Source organism: Aedes albopictus, chromosome 2 (assembly GCF_035046485.1).
Source record: "Aedes albopictus strain Foshan chromosome 2, AalbF5, whole genome shotgun sequence".
Classification (NCBI taxonomy): domain Eukaryota; kingdom Metazoa; phylum Arthropoda; class Insecta; order Diptera; family Culicidae; genus Aedes; species Aedes albopictus.
In genome coordinates, this window is record NC_085137.1 from 133,724,641 (window position 1) to 133,744,294 (window position 19,654).

Consider the following 19,654-nt stretch of genomic DNA (forward strand, 5'->3'; position numbering starts at 1 on the left):
CCGAATCTATATTCGCACTGCGGTATGTGCGGACATTGCACTAAGGGCCAGAATCGCAATCTAGCGGAACAAAATTGATTACTTCAAAACGAAGCATTTCCGACACATGGTGTCTTGGACAAAGTTGCTTGACATCAGCAGGGGCATCTATTTCTAAGAACGTAGTAGTTCGCAACTCGTCCGCATAGGTGGCGCCATAATCTAACTTCTTTGTTTTACGTCCTAGAGACTTGGCGTCTTCGGCAAAGTTGTTCATTTTAGCAAAATAAACAACTCTTTCTCATACGTCAAAATTCCACAGCCTACTGTTTTCGAGTTATTATAAAAATAAAATACAATCAATGAAAAAACAGTTTTTTAAGCTTATTTTGACCTTTTTACAAGAAACCATGTGAGTTTAATTCAAGCCTAACTTTACCAAACACCGTATCTAACAAAATCTTCGAACGGAGAAAATCGAAGGGGAAGTTCGCTGTTCTCATAGCAACTCATACATTAAGCATTTCAGAAACGTGAAAAATCCGGATATTTTTTCACAAATCATCCCCAAATGTGAGTGATACAAGTAGTCCTTAACGAAATTCAGCGCCTCATGTGAAAATCTCTTTTTTGTTTACATATGTTAAATACGGTGTTTGGTAAAGTTAGGCTTGAATTATTTTCCTAATGCAAATGTGTCAAACCAAACACATTATATGGAAATATGTTCAATATTATCATGAAAAATAAAAAAATAAAATTACAAATTCGAAAAAAAATAGTGTGAATTTCAAGCCTTAATATCTCACAAAGCACAAAAAATCGCAACTTCAAATTTTCAGCAATCTCGAAGCAATACTAAGTGAAAATACTGTCATAAATTTGGAGAGGTATTTTTTGGTGTTTTTGAGATAATGGCTTTTTAGTAACACTATAAATATAAGTAGTGCCAGAATCTAACTTCTTACTGTTACACATTAGAGAGTTCATGTCTTCGAGGAATTTGTTCATTTTGACTAAATAAACACCTATTTCTAAGACGTCAAAATTCCACGGCCTACTGTTTTCAAATTATTGTATATAAACTAGATTTTATTAATAAAAATTGTTAATAAAGCACATTTTGACGCAATAGTATGAACTATTTTTTATTGTTTTAATTTTTACGATACATAGTAGGTCTTTAGTGCATTGGTTATATCCGAGAAGAATTTACCGTCGATTAGAACGTGGTCGATTTGGTTTTCTGTTTGATGGTCGGGTGATTTCCAGGTGGCTTTGTGGATATCTTTGCGGGGGAAGAAGGTGCTTCGGACGGGGCCGGGTCACAACGTCCGAGACCATACAGTCCCGGACATTATGTCGCGTTATTTTGCGAAATAGCGTCCAAAAGTTTGGATGCGTCATAATATCCTATGTGCCTTCTTTCCTTGGACTTCGTGGCGTATCTGCAAGTTCGGGCGTTATGCTCCGGAAAAATGCGCCATAAAGTCCTGGGACTTTATGGCCTCGGACGTTATGATACTGCGCCGCTTCGGACTACCATACCACGGGAGGCTGCAAAGTTTACGCATCGCTGGCCGTTATCATTCGATACGGCGTGCAGGCTGTTTCGCCCGATTACCGGTCTGTACATTTCCTCCCTTCCTACCTGCGCGTTCATGTCGCCGACAACGATTTTCACGTCACGCGTCATCGTATGTTTGCCTTAATTCCGCGTAGTACGCTTCTTTCTCGTCATCAGGTCTCCCTTCGTGTGGGCAGTGGACGTTAATGATGCTGTAGTTGAAGAAACGGCCCTTAACTCTCAAAATGCACATCCTTGCGTTGATCGGCTGCCACCCGATTACACGTTATCGCATCTTGCCCAACACTATAAATCCTGTTCCCAGTTTATTGGTGGTGCCACAGCTTTGGTAGAAGGTAGCCGCTCGATGCCCGCTTTTCCACACTTTCTGTCCAGTCCAACAAAGCTCCTGCAACGCCACTATGTCGAAGTTGCGGGGATGTAGTTCGTCGTAGATTATCCTGTCACATCCTGCGAAACCAAGTGACTTGCAATTCCATGTTCCAAGTTTCCAAACGTAGTCCTTATTTCGTCGCGTGGGCCTTTGCCGATTGTATCGATTCTTATTTTCTCCTATGTTATTAGCAATAAGGATTTTTACGGGTGGCTTATTGGGCCTACGCCAACACTCCTGTCTCGCCGGAGGGCCATCGTGCCAGTTCTGTTTAACGTCCCAACCAACACTGGGACGACCACGCTGATGGGGCGTTTCTTACTCAGCCGCTGGATGCCAGAACAGACGCTGTTTGAGCCGCACCTCCTTGGTGAACGCTCGGGTCGTACCTCCTCAATCTAGCTGAAGTCAGAAGGACAACAGTGCCCAGGCTGCACTACCAGCTAAGCACACAACTCTTAGCTGGCGGTCTTTGTCATCGTTTCACCCGTGGAAGCATGAGGTAGGAACTTGTGAGGACCAGAGCTATGTTGGACGCTCTCCTTATCGACTCACCGTTTTGCAGCCCTTCCAACCATAAACATTACAGTATTTATATAGTAGTCAAAGTATAGATTCAATAGTTGTAAAATCACATCCTTATAAATGCAATAAAATGCTATTACCCAAAGAGAAAGCAACAATTTTTTTTATTTCTTACTCACTTAACCTAATTTACAGCTCTTTTGTCCACTAGGGCACTACGTGAGCGATTCCAATTGGACGCTGCACTTACATTTTGTACAGCGCCTACATGTATTCTATTCTAATTCAACTATGTATATCGAACTGGTGTCTTGTTCTGCTTCAACTTTTCTACCCTGTCCATGGTAGAATGATGAGCACGATGATGCTGATGTGTGGCTGCTGTTCCTTTTCCAGTCCGATTGGGGGTCCATTATGTGTTGCGGTTCGCCGATATCCAAATTCCGGGTCCGTTGGAGCTATATGCTCCGAATAGGGTCAGGTGCCAGCTGCTCTCGGGGGGAAAAGCAACTGACGAAAAATTGCATGTGCCGGGGCTGGGTTCGAACCCATGACCATCCGCTTATGAAGCGAACGTGTGGACCACTGCGCCACGGGCCCCGACAAAAAAAAAGCAACAAGAATTTTTGTTTACCATTTATGTTATCGTACACAACCATCAGCTGTATTGTAATTTAATCGATTTCAATACAATAGCTATCATAAACTTTATCGTAATGAAGGGCAGTATGCAAACCATTCCCGTAGGCCATTTCCACTAGGAATTGAAGACCACTGTGCCTCTCTAGTAGTGGTTGACTAGAGGGAGCTGCTCCGTGGCGATGATTACCGGTTCGTTACGTCGAAAATTGCCACGCTGCCGTTCCATACCTCTACCGCAATCCAACCAACAAACTCTGAACTACTTCTCTACTGGTTTACCTTGGCTGACTGATATACATGCAGTCAGTGGAGACGCACCCAGATACCGCTACCATGGCTATACTAGGCCGAGCATCATAAAGAGAAAGAGAGATGATGCTGCAGCGCCGGGGAAAGACGAAACCCGATGAAGCTCGTAAACTATTCGCAAAACTTTTGCTCCAATATTGGATGATTTGGCAATGCGCGCGTTCGTATAGATTACTTCACCGGTGCCGGTTTTTGATATCATTATTATAGGTATGCTCTAAACTAGTTTCTCGAATGATTTGGTGGGCGAAATTTTGCTAATTTTAGGTGCTCATGTAAATTGACATGTCATGATATAGAAAATTATTTAAAGTTTTGTTCTTCAATTATGTGCATCATACATCAAAGAAACTGTAAAGTTTCGGTATACAGGTTTTCCGATTAGGTCATCCTCAAATGACGTACTATTTTTATCCAACACATGATTGCACATAACCTCAAATACGATGAAATACATTTCCATTTCGACCGCATTTCTTGTAGCTTTCTTGTAATTTTTCGAGTCAAAATCGGTCATACCATCAAGAAAAACAGTATATTTTGGCTTCGGAAAGCACAAGTGATGAGTGATGTTCTAGATCTGGGACCCAAACATATGGCACAGAGTTCGTCTTGTCGTCCATTTACAACATCATGCAGAGCAGCACATTCACTTCCACGTTCAATTGTACCCAAGGTAGAAAAGACCAACCGAACGAGTTAAATTAACCGGTTGGTTACACCAAGACACGCAACAAGAAGAGTCGGAAGAAAATTGCCTAGCTGATCGAATGTGAAGGTTGTCGAGTTCGAGTGCTGATTACCTTCGGCCGGCGGTAATGATTTCCCTTTCGTATAGTGGTGGTTCGCTATTGGCAGATGATGATGATAGGAATCGATGGGCTATCCTCTTCCCATCGGGGAATGTTTGATGTGGAAGATTGATATTGGGATGAACGCAGATGGAGAGCAACAAATATACGCAATTGTGGAATGGCGATTATAAATTATTACATTCGGAGAAACCATGAGTTTGCTATATGTAATAATTCAATTCCTGACCCGACAGAGGATTTTTTCGAGTGGATGTAACACAGACGTAACACTCTGATAATTCCCATCGTACACCCACAGACAAACAGACGTATCACAAAGTGCGATTAAAATCATCGTCACAAAAGTATAATCGCCCAATGCTAGTTACGCTGTGTTTTGCAAACTCACTGAGTAGATGGCGGTAGTGAGCAAAAGTCAAACAGGAGCAAAAACGATGCGAGCGCCATGAGCGAGACATTTGCGAGCTACACAATATTTGAATAGATCGTTAAAAAGGGAAACTATGGGAAAATAGTAGTGTGAGACGTCTGTTTGTCTGTGGTACACCGATTTAACTGTCTACTTAAAATTAGATAGCTGGCCAACTGGCCATCCTTGGCGTTCGCATCATTTTTTTTTTCGAGTTTGACGTTTGCCCACTACCGCCACCTAGTTCATGGTTGGCCAAACTCAGTCCTTTTAGCATTGGACGAACATGTATCCGTGACTATGATTTGAATCGAAAAGTGATACGTCTGTTTGTCTGTGGCCTAATGCTTCTAAGTATTTTTTCTTGAATTTTTATTTCCCATCGATTTTTAAAACAATCAAAAGGAAACCATTTTTGAGATTTTTTTATATCAAAAATAGATTCTACGTACAAGTTCCAATAAAAATATATATACAGGGTGACTGGTAATTCGTGTTACACCCGAAAGGAGGTGAAAGTAGACCATATTTGCAGCAAAAAATTGTTCTACAGGTAGGTCCGGAAATCACTGCTAAGTAAGTTATTCAAAAATTAGTGTTATTAAATTACCCCATCTTTGAACATCTCTAACTCAGAAACTATGAACCGTATAATCAATCTTAGCGCATGGATAGAAAGCTGAAAGCTTTGTCTTTGAATGTTCTTTAGACAGGTAATTGATAAAAAGTCATTTAAGTGCAGAAATTTTGACTTTTATGTAAAAAGTGCCTAAAAATGTACCCCCTTTTCACCTTTTTTGATAGTTTACTCGTGAAAAACGTGATAAATGTGAGAAATGTTCTTCTACAAAACATTCATTTTTTGATACGCTACCAAACTGTCCTTTGGTGCAACATTGTATCTTTCATAGTTTTGTCACAATCTTGAATTCAAAATTTTGTGAAATAAATCAATGTTTTTATTGCAATACTGTCTGGCAACCCTACACGTTTGCTTACTGTTGGTCGTCGTGCGCATGGCAACGAAGTCCAGCGTCGCGGCGGCGGTCATCGTTTGACAGAGCCAACAGTGAACGGCAAATTGCGCGCAATGTTTATGAATCAATCTCAAGGCATCCTTTTCTTTGGGTGAAGATTCAATTCGCCTAGATCCATACACCCACTCACTGGTGGAATTTAGCGAGATCATACCGCTGGGTGGCACCGTTTAAAGCGGTCTTCTCACTTTACCGGGCCGGGACCGTGCCGGGCCCCGGCCGTGCCCCGGTGATCGATTTCTTTCTAACGATATCTATTGCGTGCTTCTCACTAGCCCGGCCGGGGCCCGACCGAGCCCCGGCACGGTGTGATGTGAAACACGCCATAGTAATCGCATGTAAGAAATCGATGATCGGGGCACGGCCGGGGCCCGGCACGGTCCCGGACCGGCGTAATGGGAATAGCCCTTAAGGGATATTCAAACCTACGGGCTGAGACTGGGTCCGGGCCGGGGCCGCGACCAAGACTCGCTTCGTTCTCACTGCACACAATGCTCACCGGGCTATAGCGCCTGCGCACCAGCAATTTATGTTGCGCGAACGCACGCACAGTATGAAGCGGTTGTCATTTATGTTTTGTTTTTGTTTCTGCGCACTTTCTCCAGTGTGTTTGATGTACATTCATCCAGAACTTTCTTTTGTAATTTCTACAGGAATCTGGGATTCCTCCAGCTTTTTTTATGATTTCCCTTGGAGTACTTTCTGGGACTCTCCCGTAGTTCTTTCTGGAAAACCTCTAATGAGATTCTTCTAGGAATCCTTCCTGGTATTTCTCCAGCTACTCCGTCTGGGTTTTTGTCCTTGAGTTCTACTAAAATTTCTTCTGGGATACTTTCAAGAACTGGTTTAGTATTTTTCTCCAGAAATTCCTCCAGGAGTAGCTTCCCACAGTTTATTTATTTTCAGTTCAACGGAAAGCTCTCCTGAAGTTCCTAAAAGTGAGTCCAGGAGCTCCCCAGGCATTCCTCCAGGGCACCCCCAAAAAATACTAAGGGAATTTCTTTAGAATTAGCCCAAGAATTCCTCCAGCATTTGTCGTAGAATCACCCTAGGATTTTACTGGGAATTTCTCCATTATAACTCTGGAAATTAATGCAGGAGTTCTCCAGCAATAATGCATGCTTCTCTTCAGGATTTTCCCCGAAAATTATTGAAGCACTCAAGGGATTTCTCCAGAAATTCCTGCATTAATACCACCAGGACTTCCTCAAGGGATTCCTCCAAAAAATCCTCCACGATGTCAACTAAAAATTCTTCCAGTAGTTCTTCCAGGAATAACTCCAGAAATTCATCTCGAAATTCCTACAGGAATTTCTCTTCAGGAATTGTGGAAGGGATTTCATCAGGAATTCTTCCAGGGATTTCACAAGACAATTTTTCAATAAATTGCTCCAAGACTTTCTTTAAGAATTCCTGCAAGGATTTATCTAGGAATTCCTCTGACGATTCCTCTAGATTTTTTTCCACGGTGCCCCCCCAAGAATTCTTCCAGTTATTCCTCCATGAGTTCCTGCAGGAATTCATCCCGAAATTCAACCAGGAAATCCTGCAGGGATTCCTCCAGGAATCCTACCATAAATTCCTCCTGTAATTGCTGCAGGAGATTCTCTAGAGGTTCCTCCAAGGAATTCCTCTAGAATTCCTTCCAGAATTTCTCCCAGGAAATCATCAAGAAATTCCTTCAGTAATTCCTCACAGAATTCCTCTAGGAATTTCTACAGGGATTTCTTCAAAAATTTCTCCAGAAAGTACTCCAGGCATTTCTCCAAGAATTACTTCATGAATTTCTCCATAAATTATTCCAGGAATTCCTCCAGAAATTACTTCAGGTACTACTCCAGGAGTTCCTCCAAGAATTCCACCGGAAATTCCTCAAGGAATACCTCCAGAAATTCCATCAGGTATTTTTCCAGGAAGTCTTCTTGGAAATACTTCAGGCATAACTCCAAGAATTTCTCCGTGAGTTACTCCAGGTATTCCTACAGGATTCTTACAGATGTTTATCCAGGAACTACTGCAAGATGTCCTCCAATTTTTTTTCCAGGAATTCCTCCAGTGGTTCCTTCATAAATTTCTCCAGCAAATGCTCCAGAAAATTCTTTAGAGATTCCTTCAGAATTCCTTCCTGTATTTCCTGCAGGAAATCGTCCGGAAATTTCGCCAGTGATTCCTTTAATAAATCTTCTATGGATTCCTCCAGGAGTTCGTACAGAATATCCTCCAGAAATTCTTCCAGCCATTCCTCCAGAAAACACTCCAGAAATTCCTCTAAGAATTTCGCCAGTGATTTCTTTCGTCCAGAAATTTCGCCAGTGATTCCTTTAATAAATCTTCTAGGGATTCCCCCAGGAATTCCTACAGAATATCCACCATCAATTCCTCCAGGCATTCCTCCAGGAATTCCTACAGAAAATACTCCAGGAATTCCTCCAGGAATTTCACCAGGGATTACTCCAGGAATTCATCCACGAACTTTTCCAGAAATTCCTCCAGGAATTCCTCCGAAAATTCCTCCAAGAATTCTTTCAGTTGTTTTTCCATAAAGTCTTCCAGGATATACTCCATGAATTACTCCAAGATTTGCTTCAGGAATAACTCGAGGAATTCCTCCAAAAATTCCTCCAAGAATTCCTTCAGGAATTCTTCCACAAAGTCTTCCAGGAAATACTCCATTAATTACTCCAAGAATTACTTCAGGAATAACTCTAGGAATTCCTCCACGAATTGCTTCAGAAATGACTTCAGGGATTCCTACGGGAATTCTTCCAGGAACTACTTCAGGCTGTCCTCAAAAAAATCCTCCAGGAATTCTACAAGGAAATACTTACGGGATTCCTCCAAGAATTACTCCAGGAACTATTCCAGGAAAGCCGTCAAGAATTCCTCCCGGAAACAATCCAAGAATTCCCATAATTTCTCTTTGAATTACTCCAGGAATTCGTCAAAAAATTACTTCTGGAATTTTTCCTGAAATTCCTCCCAGAATTCTTTTTAGAAATACCTCAAGGAAAAGCTTCAAGAATTTCTTCAGAAAATCCTTTAAGAACTCCTCCAGAAGTGCCTCCAGCCAATCTTTTAGGAATTCCTTCACGATTTTTTTCAGGAACTTCTCCAGATATTGCTTAGGAATATCTCCAGGAATTCGTCTTGAAGAACTATTTCAGAACGTACTCCAGGAATTACTCCAGAATTTCCTCAAGAAATGTCTCTAGAACTTCCTTCAAGAATTCCTTCGGTTAACTTTCCAGGAATTCCTCCCGGAATTATCTCAGGTACAGTATTCCTTAAAGCACTGTTTGCAGTTCAGAAGGAATTTCTCAGCCTATCTTGATGCATGGGAAATTCCTTGCCTGAATCGCTCAAGAAACCGGTTTTTCTTCGATCGCAGTACGCAGTAGCGAAGAAATGACAGTTCAAATGGCAGTCACCGAAGAAAGTTTCTGCCAGGAATCACTCAAGAAGTTTCTTGTGCGATTCCTTTAAAACTCGAAACTGCGCTTAAGGATTTACTACAAGGATTCCAGGAATAGCTCCAGAAACTCCATTAGAATTTACTCCAAGAATTCCTCCAGGAATCACTCCAGTAATTCCTCAAGGTAGGATGTCATCCAGGAATTTATGTAGGAATTCTTGGAAAAAATTTTGAACGGATTCTTGATTGAAATCTTAAAAGAATTCTTGGGGAGGAATTCCTGGAGTATTTTCTGTAGGAATTCCTGGAGGAATGCCTGGAGGGATTGATGGTGGATATTCTGTAGGAATTCCTGGGGGAATCCCTAGAAGATTTATTAAAGGAATCACTGGCGAAATTTCTGGACGAAAAAAAATCACTGGCGAAATTCTTAGAGGAATTCCTGGAGTGTTTTCTGGAGGAATGGCTGGAAGAATTTCTGGAGGATATTATGTACGAACTCCTGGAGGAATCCATAGAAGATTTATTAAAGGAATCACTGGCGAAATTTCCGGACGATTTCCTGCAGGAAATACAGGAAGGAATTCTGAAGGAATCTCTAAAGAATTTTCTGGAGCATTTGCTGGAGAAATTTATGAAGGAATCACTGGAGGAATTCCTGGAAAAAAAATTGGAGGACATGTTGCAGTAGTTCCTGGATAAACATCTGTAAGAATCCTGTAGGAATACCTGGAGTAACTCACGGAGAAATTGTTGGAGTTATGCCTGAAGTATTTCCAAGAAGACTTCCTGGAAAAATACCTGATGGAATTTCTGGAGGTATTCCTTGAAGAATTTCCGGTGGAATTCTTGGAGGAACTCCTGGAGTAGTACCTGAAGTAATTTCTGGAGGAATTCCTGGAATAATTTATGGAGAAATTCATGAAGTAATTCTTGGAGAAATGCCTGGAGTACTTTCTGGAGAAATTTTTGAAGAAATCCCTGTAGAAATTCCTAGAGGAATTCTGTGAGGAATTACTGAAGGAATTTCTTGATGATTTCCTGGGAGAAATTCTGGAAGGAATTCTAGAGGAATTCCTTGGAGGAACCTCTAGAGAATCTCCTGCAGCAATTACAGGAGGAATTTATGGTAGGATTCCTGGAGGAATCCCTGCAGGATTTCCTGGTTGAATTTCGGGATGAATTCCTGCAGGAACTCATGGAGGAATAACTGGAAGAATTCTTGGGGGGGCACCGTGGAAAAAAATCTAGAGGAATCGTCAGAGGAATTCCTAGATAAATCCTTGCAGGAATTCTTAAAGAAAGTCTTGGAGCAATTTATTGAAAAATTGTCTTGTGAAATCCCTGGAAGAATTCCTGATGAAATCCCTTCCACAATTCCTGAAGAGAAATTCCTGTAGGAATTTCGAGATGAATTTCTGGAGTTATTCCTGGAAGAACTACTGGAAGAATTTTTAGTTGACATCGTGGAGGATTTTTTGGAGGAATCCCTTGAGGAAGTCCTGGTGGTATTAATGCAGGAATTTCTGGAGAAATCCCTTGAGTGCTTCAATAATTTTCGGGGAAAATCCTGAAGAGAAGCATGCATTATTGCTGGAGAACTCCTGCATTAATTTCCAGAGTTATAATGGAGAAATTCCCAGTAAAATCCTAGGGTGATTCTACGACAAATGCTGGAGGAATTCTTGGGCTAATTCTAAAGAAATTCCCTTAGTATTTTTTGGGGGTGCCCTGGAGGAATGCCTGGGGAGCTCCTGGACTCACTTTTAGGAACTTCAGGAGAGCTTTCCGTTGAACTGAAAATAAATAAACTGTGGGAAGCTACTCCTGGAGGAATTTCTGGAGAAAAATTCTAAACCAGTTCTTGAAAGTATCCCAGAAGAAATTTTAGTAGAACTCAAGGACAAAAACCCAGACGGAGTAGCTGGAGAAATACCAGGAAGGATTCCTAGAAGAATCTCATTAGAGGTTTTCCAGAAAGAACTACGGGAGAGTCCCAGAAAGTACTCCAAGGGAAATCATAAAAAAAAAGCTGGAGGAATCCCAGATTCCTGTAGAAATTACAAAAGAAAGTTCTGGATGAATGTACATCAAACACACTGGAGAAAGTGCGCAGAAACAAAAACAAAACATAAATGACAACCGCTTCATACTGTGCGTGCGTTCACGCAACATAAATTGCTGGTGCGCAGGCGCTATAGCCCGGTGAGCATTGTGTGCAGTGAGAACGAAGCGAGTCTTGGTCGCGGCCCCGGCCCGGACCCAGTCTCAGCCCGTAGGTTTGAATATCCCTTAAACGGTGCCACCCAGCGGTATGATCTCGCTAAATTCCACCAGTGAGTGGGTGTATGGATCTAGGCGAATTGAATCTTCACCCAAAGAAAAGGATGCCTTGAGATTGATTCATAAACATTGCGCGCAATTTGCCGTTCACTGTTGGCTCTGTCAAACGATGACCGCCGCCGCGACGCTGGACTTCGTTGCCATGCGCACGACGACCAACAGTAAGCAAACGTGTAGGGTTGCCAGACAGTATTGCAATAAAAACATTGATTTATTTCACAAAATTTTGAATTCAAGATTGTGACAAAACTATGAAAGATACAATGTTGCACCAAAGGACAGTTTGGTAGCGTATCAAAAAATGAATGTTTTGTAGAAGAACATTTCTCACATTTATCACGTTTTTCACGAGTAAACTATCAAAATGTGAAAAGGGGGTACATTTTTAGGCACTTTTTACATAAAAGTCAAAATTTCTGCACTTAAATGACTTTTTATCAATTACCTGTCTAAAGAACATTCAAAGACAAAGCTTTAAGCTTTCTATCCATGCGCTAAGATTGATTATACGGTTCATAGTTTCTGAGTTAGAGATGTTTAAAGATGGGGTAATTTAATAACACTAATTTTTGAATAACTCACTTAGCAGTGATTTCCGGACCTACCTGTAGAACAATTTTTTTGCTGCAAATATGGTCTACTTTCACCTCCTTTCGGGTGTAACACGAATTACCAGTCACCCTGTATATGTTTTTTCATACATTCAACCATACTTAAGTTACAGCGTATTAAAAAAAATGAACCTTGTTAAAAGTTATTCGAGACTGTCTGAAAATTCATATATCTAAAAAATAATTGATCCTTTTTTTTTTTGATAAAAACTGTTAAACAGTAAAAAAATCTCAAATAACATTTCACAAGGTCCCATACATTTCTCGATATTTTTCTTTTGATTTTTTGAAATTGCTGTGCGTAACTGTATGGTTAGATGTTGGAAAAAACATAGTTTTTTTTCATAGGAATCTGTACGTAAGTAAAATCCATTTTTGATATCAAAAATCTCAAAAATTGTTTCCTTTTGCTTGTTATGGAAACCGATGGAAAATAAAATTGGGCTACTTGGCAAATTTTAAGGCTAGAAGTCAGCTTTCTGCAGGAAAAATATAGAAAAACGAAGGGTAAGGTGAAATTATATGACATCTATCATAGATCCGCGATGGATATTACTCACAGTGTATTTTTTATAAAATCCTTTAAATATCCTTCTTCGAAGACATCATTACAATTTCCAATAAACTGTTTTCCAGTTATATTTTTAAAACAAGATAATTAGGTTTTTTTGCATACACACAAAAGTTAGGTGAAGAATATTGCTAAACAAATATATGACATCTAACATAGATCCGAGATGAATATTACTTTCAGTGTATTTTTTTTCTAAAAATCCTTCAAATATACTTAAACACCTTCGAAGACATCATTTCAACCCAACAAACTGTTTTTTAGTTATATTTTTTTGAATAAGAATATTAGGTATTTTTCATATGCCTTTTTCAAAAGTTAGGTAAGGAAAAATGGTTGTGTGTTGATGAAAAAGTAAATGATTCATGAAATCCAGGGCATGAAACAAAAATATCATTCAAATTGGAATGCTCTATGCTGCTAACGTCTGGCAGCTCAAAATTCACGTTTGTTTAACCCTCTAATACCCAAAGTTTTGATTTTGATCTAAATGTCATTTTTCGTCATCTAAAATCGATTTAAACATGTTTTGGAAGATGATTCTTTTTAATTCTCGATTTCGTGAACTTCAGTTTTTGATTTTTCTAATTTTTATTTTTAAACATCCCCACACTTTTATGTTTCCTGGAAGCCAATTTGGGGTACGGATTTTTTGAGATGAAAACATTTTGAGATTTTATGATTATTGTTGAAATATTTTTTTTTAATTTTTTTTATAGAAAATTTTATTTTCCGTGTAATTTTAAGGAAAATAATTTTAGAGTGTATTCGATTCCCTTAAACTATTAAACTAGGATATAATGATTTGGGAAAAATTTAAAATATGTTAATTGTAGCGATTCAATACAAAATAAACAATGACTTCTAAAAAGTGAATAAAACATCAATTTTTCAATGTTTTGAAAACTCATGAAAATACGCCTTAAAATACACCAAAAACCATTTTGAGATTTACAAAACCGTCCCGAATATCAACCAAAAATATAAAAAAAAATTGATTTTCCACGAAACAAAAATTACAAAAATGCTCAAACTATACCCCGTCTAAAGGCGGGGTTGGGTATTAGAGGGTTGATAAAACTAGAGTCTGCTTAGAAATTCCTTTAGAAATTTCTCCAATAATTTCTCAAAGAATATTGTACAAAAGGTTGTTCCGGTGAAAGTCCTGGGTGATATATGTTTTAAGATTTTCCCGGAAATTATTACAGGAACTCTTTCTATGATTTCAGCAGGAATTCCACTAAAGATACCTCCAGGAACTTCTTTGGAATTTCCTACAGAGATTTGTTCAGGAATTCCCCTAGAAATTTCTCCAGAAAATCATCTAAACATTCCTCCCGGCGTTTTTCCGGATATTCATCCAGCCATTCCTTAAAAAATATCAATTTCTGCATAAATTCCTTAACAAATTGAAGAGGAGTTTCTCTAGCGAATCCTTCTGAAGTTACATCAAAGTTTACTCCAGTTACTATTTCAGTAATTCCTCAAGAGATTCTTGCAAGAAATTCTCCAGAGGTTCCTCCGGATATTCATCCAAAAATTCCTCTAGCAAATGCTTCAGAAATTCATTTATTAAGGGATTCTTTCTGAAATTTTTGTTGGTGCTTCTCGAGAGGTTGCTTTCTGGAATTCCTCCGGAGATTCTCTCAGGCAATCAAATTCTTTTTGGAATTACTGCAGAGCATTCTTCAGATTCCCAGGCATTCCTTCAAAGATTCTATTGAAAAATTCAATTTAAACATATATTTTAGTAATTCTTTCAAGAGTTCCTCAAGATTTGTTTTAAAATTCTGCTGGGTTTTCACCGAAAATTCATCTAGAGATTATTTCAGAAAATGTTTCAAGGATTTTTGTCCACTTTGTCTGAAGGTATTAGAATTTATTTGCAAGAAATATCTCCGGTCGTTCTTCCAGGGTGTGCATCTTAACATCCTCCAGGATTCCCTCCAGTACCTTGATCTGCAGTTTCTGCACGGATTCCTGCAGAAATTATTTTCTCCAGATTTTTTTTCAGGGGTTTACTTCAAAAATTCTTCAAGGGTGTGCTGAAGAAATCTCTTAAGGGTTTTTTTTTCAGAAACTCTTCCAGAAAATTTTCCTTGAATTCCTCCACAAGTTTCTTATAACATTCTTCGAGGAACTCCTCCAGAGCCATCTGAAGGAAGTCTTCCAGGTATTCAGAAATTGCTTCAGAAAATTTTGTTCAGAAATCTCTTCAGGAAATTATCATTTTTTTCTTGAAATCTCCAGGATTTCCTTTAGAAATTTCTTTAGGGAATCCAGGAAAAATGTCTGCGTTTTTTTTGTGATATTTTCATGAAGTATGTCTGTAAAATCCATGACGAAATATCGTAAAGAATTCCTGGAGGAATCTCCGAAGGAATCGCAGGAAATATTTCTAAAGGAACCGCAGGAGCAGTTCCAAATAGACACATCTAGAATTTTTTTCAGTAACTTCTGACGAAATATTCCAAAGGATTCCTGGAGCAGCTCTTGGAAGAGTTTCCGAAAGAATCGCTGAAGAATTTTTGAGAAAATCTCTGGTTGAATTATTGAAAAAAAAAATATGGAAGAATTTCTGATAAAATCCCTTACTGACATTCATGGACAAAATCCTAAACCACTGAAAGCGTCTCGGAAAATATTTCTGAAGGAATCATGAACGTTTTTTTAAGGAATCCCTGAAAGAATGCCTAGAGAATTACTTAAATGTTTAAGTATAATAGAAAAATTCGATGAGAAATTATCAAAAGATTCTCTATAGAAGTTTCTACGGATTGTTTCTAGAGAAATTTTTGAATTTCAGAGAAATTTCATGAAGGAATATCTGGAGGAACTTCAGAAGGAATCTCTGTATGAATTTCTGCCAAAATCTCTGGAGGAATACCTGCTTGGAGCCTTGAAGAATCTTGTACCGACTTTTCGAACCCTCCAAGCAGAATACCCGAATGAGTGTTATCAGTTGTGCACCGTTTGATTCCGCCCTCTTTTGCTTATCCTTTGACAGAGACGCGTATTTCGACTACTACTTGTAATCTTGTGGATAACTGACACTGAGGAAGATTACAAGCGGTAGTCGAAATACGCGAATCTGTCAAAGGAAAAGCAAAAGAGGGCGGAATTAAAGGTACAAAACTTTTTACATTTATTCGAAGCCTTGGAGAAGTTTATTGAAGAATCTCTGAATGAATTTTGGTAGGAACCGATGGAGGAATTCCTGAAAGAATCTTTTTATTACTTTATGAAGGAATTCCTAGAGTTATTTCTGAAGGGGAAACGCCTGTAAATTGAGCCACGCTTTGGGGGAGTTCATCAAAGTGTGACGACCAACAAATCTGTGTGTGTTACAACAAATCTCAGAGGCCCCATACAAAAAGTGCAGCATAGGGGGGACGGGAGTTGAAAATGGACATTTTTTACGTTGCGTATTTTATAGACTTTCTTATCAATGGTGCAGTTTTAGAAGGAATCTATAGAAATTCTTAGGAAAAGTTATGGAGGAATCTCTGGAGAAATTTATAAAGAAATCTCTAGAAAAATTTTAAAGGGAACTCAGGAGATATTTGTTAAAAAATTGCTGGTGCCTTAAGATAGCATCCCTAAAAATATTATTATTAGAATATTTGGACGATGTTTTGAAGAAAATCCTGGATAAATATTCTTTTAGACTCTTGATTTTCGCTGAAAGAAAGTCTGGAATCCGTGGATGGTTTTCTGAAAGAATCCCCGGTAAAATTTTGAAATAATCCATGAAGGAATTTCTTAAGCGTGGAAGGAATTCTAGAAAAATTCTTAGTGAAATTTCTGGAGATTCCTTTAGAAGAATTCCTGAAAAAATCTCCTTATTATAATGAATATTCAGTACGATCGGGAATCGAATTTTCCGTGATCAGATGGGCAGTTCAAAGCCTCAACCATTAGGCTAACGGGAGTTTAAACGGAAATCTGCCGAGGGAATAGTAAAGAAGCCACCAGGAATATGGACGGAAGTCCTCCAAGAATGTCATACGTAAATGCCATAAAAATCTTCCAAAGATATGCCAAAAGTATGTAGGATAATGGGTTCGTTCCTCATAAGAATACCGCCTAGAACTATGTTGATAATCCGTTAAGATTTATAAAAGAAGTTCGCTAAGAAGTTAGGTCTAAACAGGCGGTTTGTAAAGTGCTGGCAAGAAAACAAAATCTTTGTCGTTTTCTCATCGACATGGAAAATTTTGTTCCGGCGTGGAAAAATATGAACAGCGGCACGCCGGGTCAACTTTACTGACGACGGCGGCGGGTTGAAATGTCGGCATACGTCAGGAGTTACTTTAGGATATTTTCTGGATGAGTTCTTTTAGAAATGGCCCTCTAGGGTCCTTGAGGTCCCTCTAGGGATTTGGAAAAAATACTTTAGGGATCCCTTAAGCAGTTCTTTTAAAGATTCCTCCTGGAGGAGTTCCGTCAGGGAAGTTGCTAGGAGTTTCGTCAGAGATTGGTCCAAGAGGAGTTCTTTCAAGAATTTCAAGACGAGTTCAGTGATTTATCCAAGAGTTTTATCAGCGATTCATCCAGCATTTTTTATGAGTCCCCTCAGAAAAACCTTGAGAAGGAAATACTTCAGAGATGGCAACAGGAGAGATTCTTTTAGGGATTTTTCTAGGAAAAGTTCCTTCATGGATTTTGCTATTTTTTCTAAGATCCCTTAAGGATTCTTTAGGGATTTCTTCATCAGATACTTCAGGAATTCATCTATAACTTGCTTCAGCAATTTCTCCAAGTGCTATATTAGGGATTCTTCTAGGGGTTGCATTAGAGAATATTCCAGGAGTTCAAGAATGCTTCTCGTAGTTTCATTTAGAATTCTTCCATGATTGCTAGGAACACCTTCCACAATTTCTCCAGAAAGATTTCCATCCATGATTCCTCTATCTATGTTGTCTTTTGAGAATTCTTCCAGAATTGATATTCACATCTCTCCAATAGTTTTTTTTTCAATGTTCCTTTAGGAACACTCTGGATTTTTCCAGAAAAGCGCTCCAGAAGTTTTTCTTGAATATTCTTCCAAAAATTCCTCCGAGAAATTCTTCAGTAGTTTCTCTAGAAATTTCTTTATGATATCTTTTGAAAATTTCTAACAAGATCCTAAAAGAAATACCGAAGGAATTGCTGAAAATATTTTAACAGATATTCCTGAAGATATTCTAGATGGAATGTCTAGAACTGACAATGAAATAATTTTTGGAGAAAGCACAGATGGCCTCAATGCAAGCTTTTTTTAAGAAACTGCTGAAGGAGCTCCACAAACAACCAATGAAGGAACTTTTGTAGATATTTCTGGAGGAAATGTTGCAGGAATTTCTGTAGAAGTGCTTGGTGCATATCCTGAAGGAGTTCATGATCGAACACTTGGAGGAATTGTTGGAAAATATCCAACCAGATAAACTCATAATAAAACATTCATAATTCTAGTGGATTTGGCGAAAATTTTGAAAAAAATAGCATAAAAGCAGAAACTTGACAATTAATCACAATATTTATATGTCAATTCGCCCAAGCACAAGGCATAGACCATATTAACAGTACAATACATACGCAATAAAACAAGAACTTTGGATGAAAGTGATAAAGGCAACATACAAATTTGGGCATTTTTACAATAATTGCTGTGTGTCTTCAACCATCAAGATCAAAGAAATCTACAAAACACTGTTGATATGTATCTGAATTCAAAGTGCAATCCCATATCGAATCCCTCTAAGTCAATCATAATCTTGAAATGAACCCAGTTGCGTTACGCCACTCATGATGGGCATCCGGTGTGCCAGCCAGACCGACCGTCCAGCCCAGTTTATTCTCTTCGCCCAAATTATCAGAATGAGATAATGGCTCCCAATCCCCACCAGCAATAGCAATGATGATGATCCCTAACAAAAGCAAAACACTTACCATCGCACACAACTACTAAGCCAGAGTCGAAGTCTGGGGCCGGCCTCGCACAGACAGACACTGCGAATGATGATTGTTGTAGCACACTTACGGCTGGACGCGCAACTCAGGGTCTCCGTCTTTCCCGTCTTTCTTCACACGCACGCACCACCGATGGATCCTACTAATGCGCAATCAACACTAACCCGATAAGCACTTTCTTGTAAAAAGGAGATTCCACTTTTTTTTTCGAGCCAATTAGCACCTCTTCCGGCTTAGGTCTTCCCCCCACCACCACAACATGGGTGTCTTTGATTGACCACAAAACGGAGCACTGACCACTTCGCCCTCCTTCCGATTCCGACACCTTTCGTTGTTTCTTCAGTGTGTACAATGTATGGTTTATTATTTCTCTGCTGCTGCTGAATGATGGTGGTGGTTTTAGTGAGAAAGAAGAAAATAAATAGCACACAGAATTATCATCATGCGGCTTCGCGTTCGCATTCAACAACAACTATCATCCGTTTTGATCGTCGTGTCGGTTCGGTATTTCCAGCGAATAGCCCCATCAGCAAACAGCAATCTGCCAGAGTTGCCAGGTGATTTTTTAATGTGTTGCACATGTGTCTGCCCATACTGAATTGGTCTCCAGGATTCTATAGGAATCCTCCTTCAGGATTCTGATGGAATCCTCCTTCAGGATTCTGATGGAATCTTCCTTCAGGATTCGGAAAGAATCCTCCTTCAGGATTCTGAAGGAATCTTCCTTCAGGATTCGGAAAGAATCCTCCTTCAGGATTCTGAAGGAATCCTCGTTCAGGATTCGGAAGGAAGCCTCGTTCAGGATTCGAAAGGAAGCCTCGTTCAGGATTCGGAAGGAATCCTCGTTCAGGATTCGGAAGGAATCCTCGTTCAGGATTCGGAAGGAATCCTCGTTCACGATTCGGAAGGAATTCTCGTTCAGGATTCTGAAGGAATCCTCGTTCAGGATTCTGAAGGAATCCTTCTTCAGGATTCTGAAAGAATCCTCCTTCAGGATATTGAAAGAATCCTCCTTCAGGATATTGAAAGAATCCTCCTTCAAGATTCTGAAAGAATCCTCCTCAAGGATTTTGAAAGAATCCTCGTTC

The 19,654-nt window shown here is 39.4% G+C and overlaps 1 protein-coding gene across 13 annotated transcripts in view; it reads right to left on the bottom strand.

The window, feature by feature from the left end:
- LOC109417673 (polypeptide N-acetylgalactosaminyltransferase 5) overlaps positions 1 to 19,654 on the bottom strand; it is a 452,742-nt gene that overhangs the window by 430,337 nt on the left and 2,751 nt on the right. For 2 of the 13 annotated variants that reach the window (XM_062850463.1, XM_062850462.1), the window contains exon 2: positions 18,731 to 18,946. The exons of 5 other annotated variants lie outside the window; for them this stretch is intronic. The gene's annotated coding sequence lies outside the window, so the exon portion shown is untranslated. Of the gene's footprint in view, positions 1 to 18,730; positions 19,213 to 19,654 lie in introns of those variants that run through there. 6 more of the 13 variants (XM_062850468.1, XM_062850465.1, XM_062850467.1 and 3 more) reach the window with 6 other exon arrangements.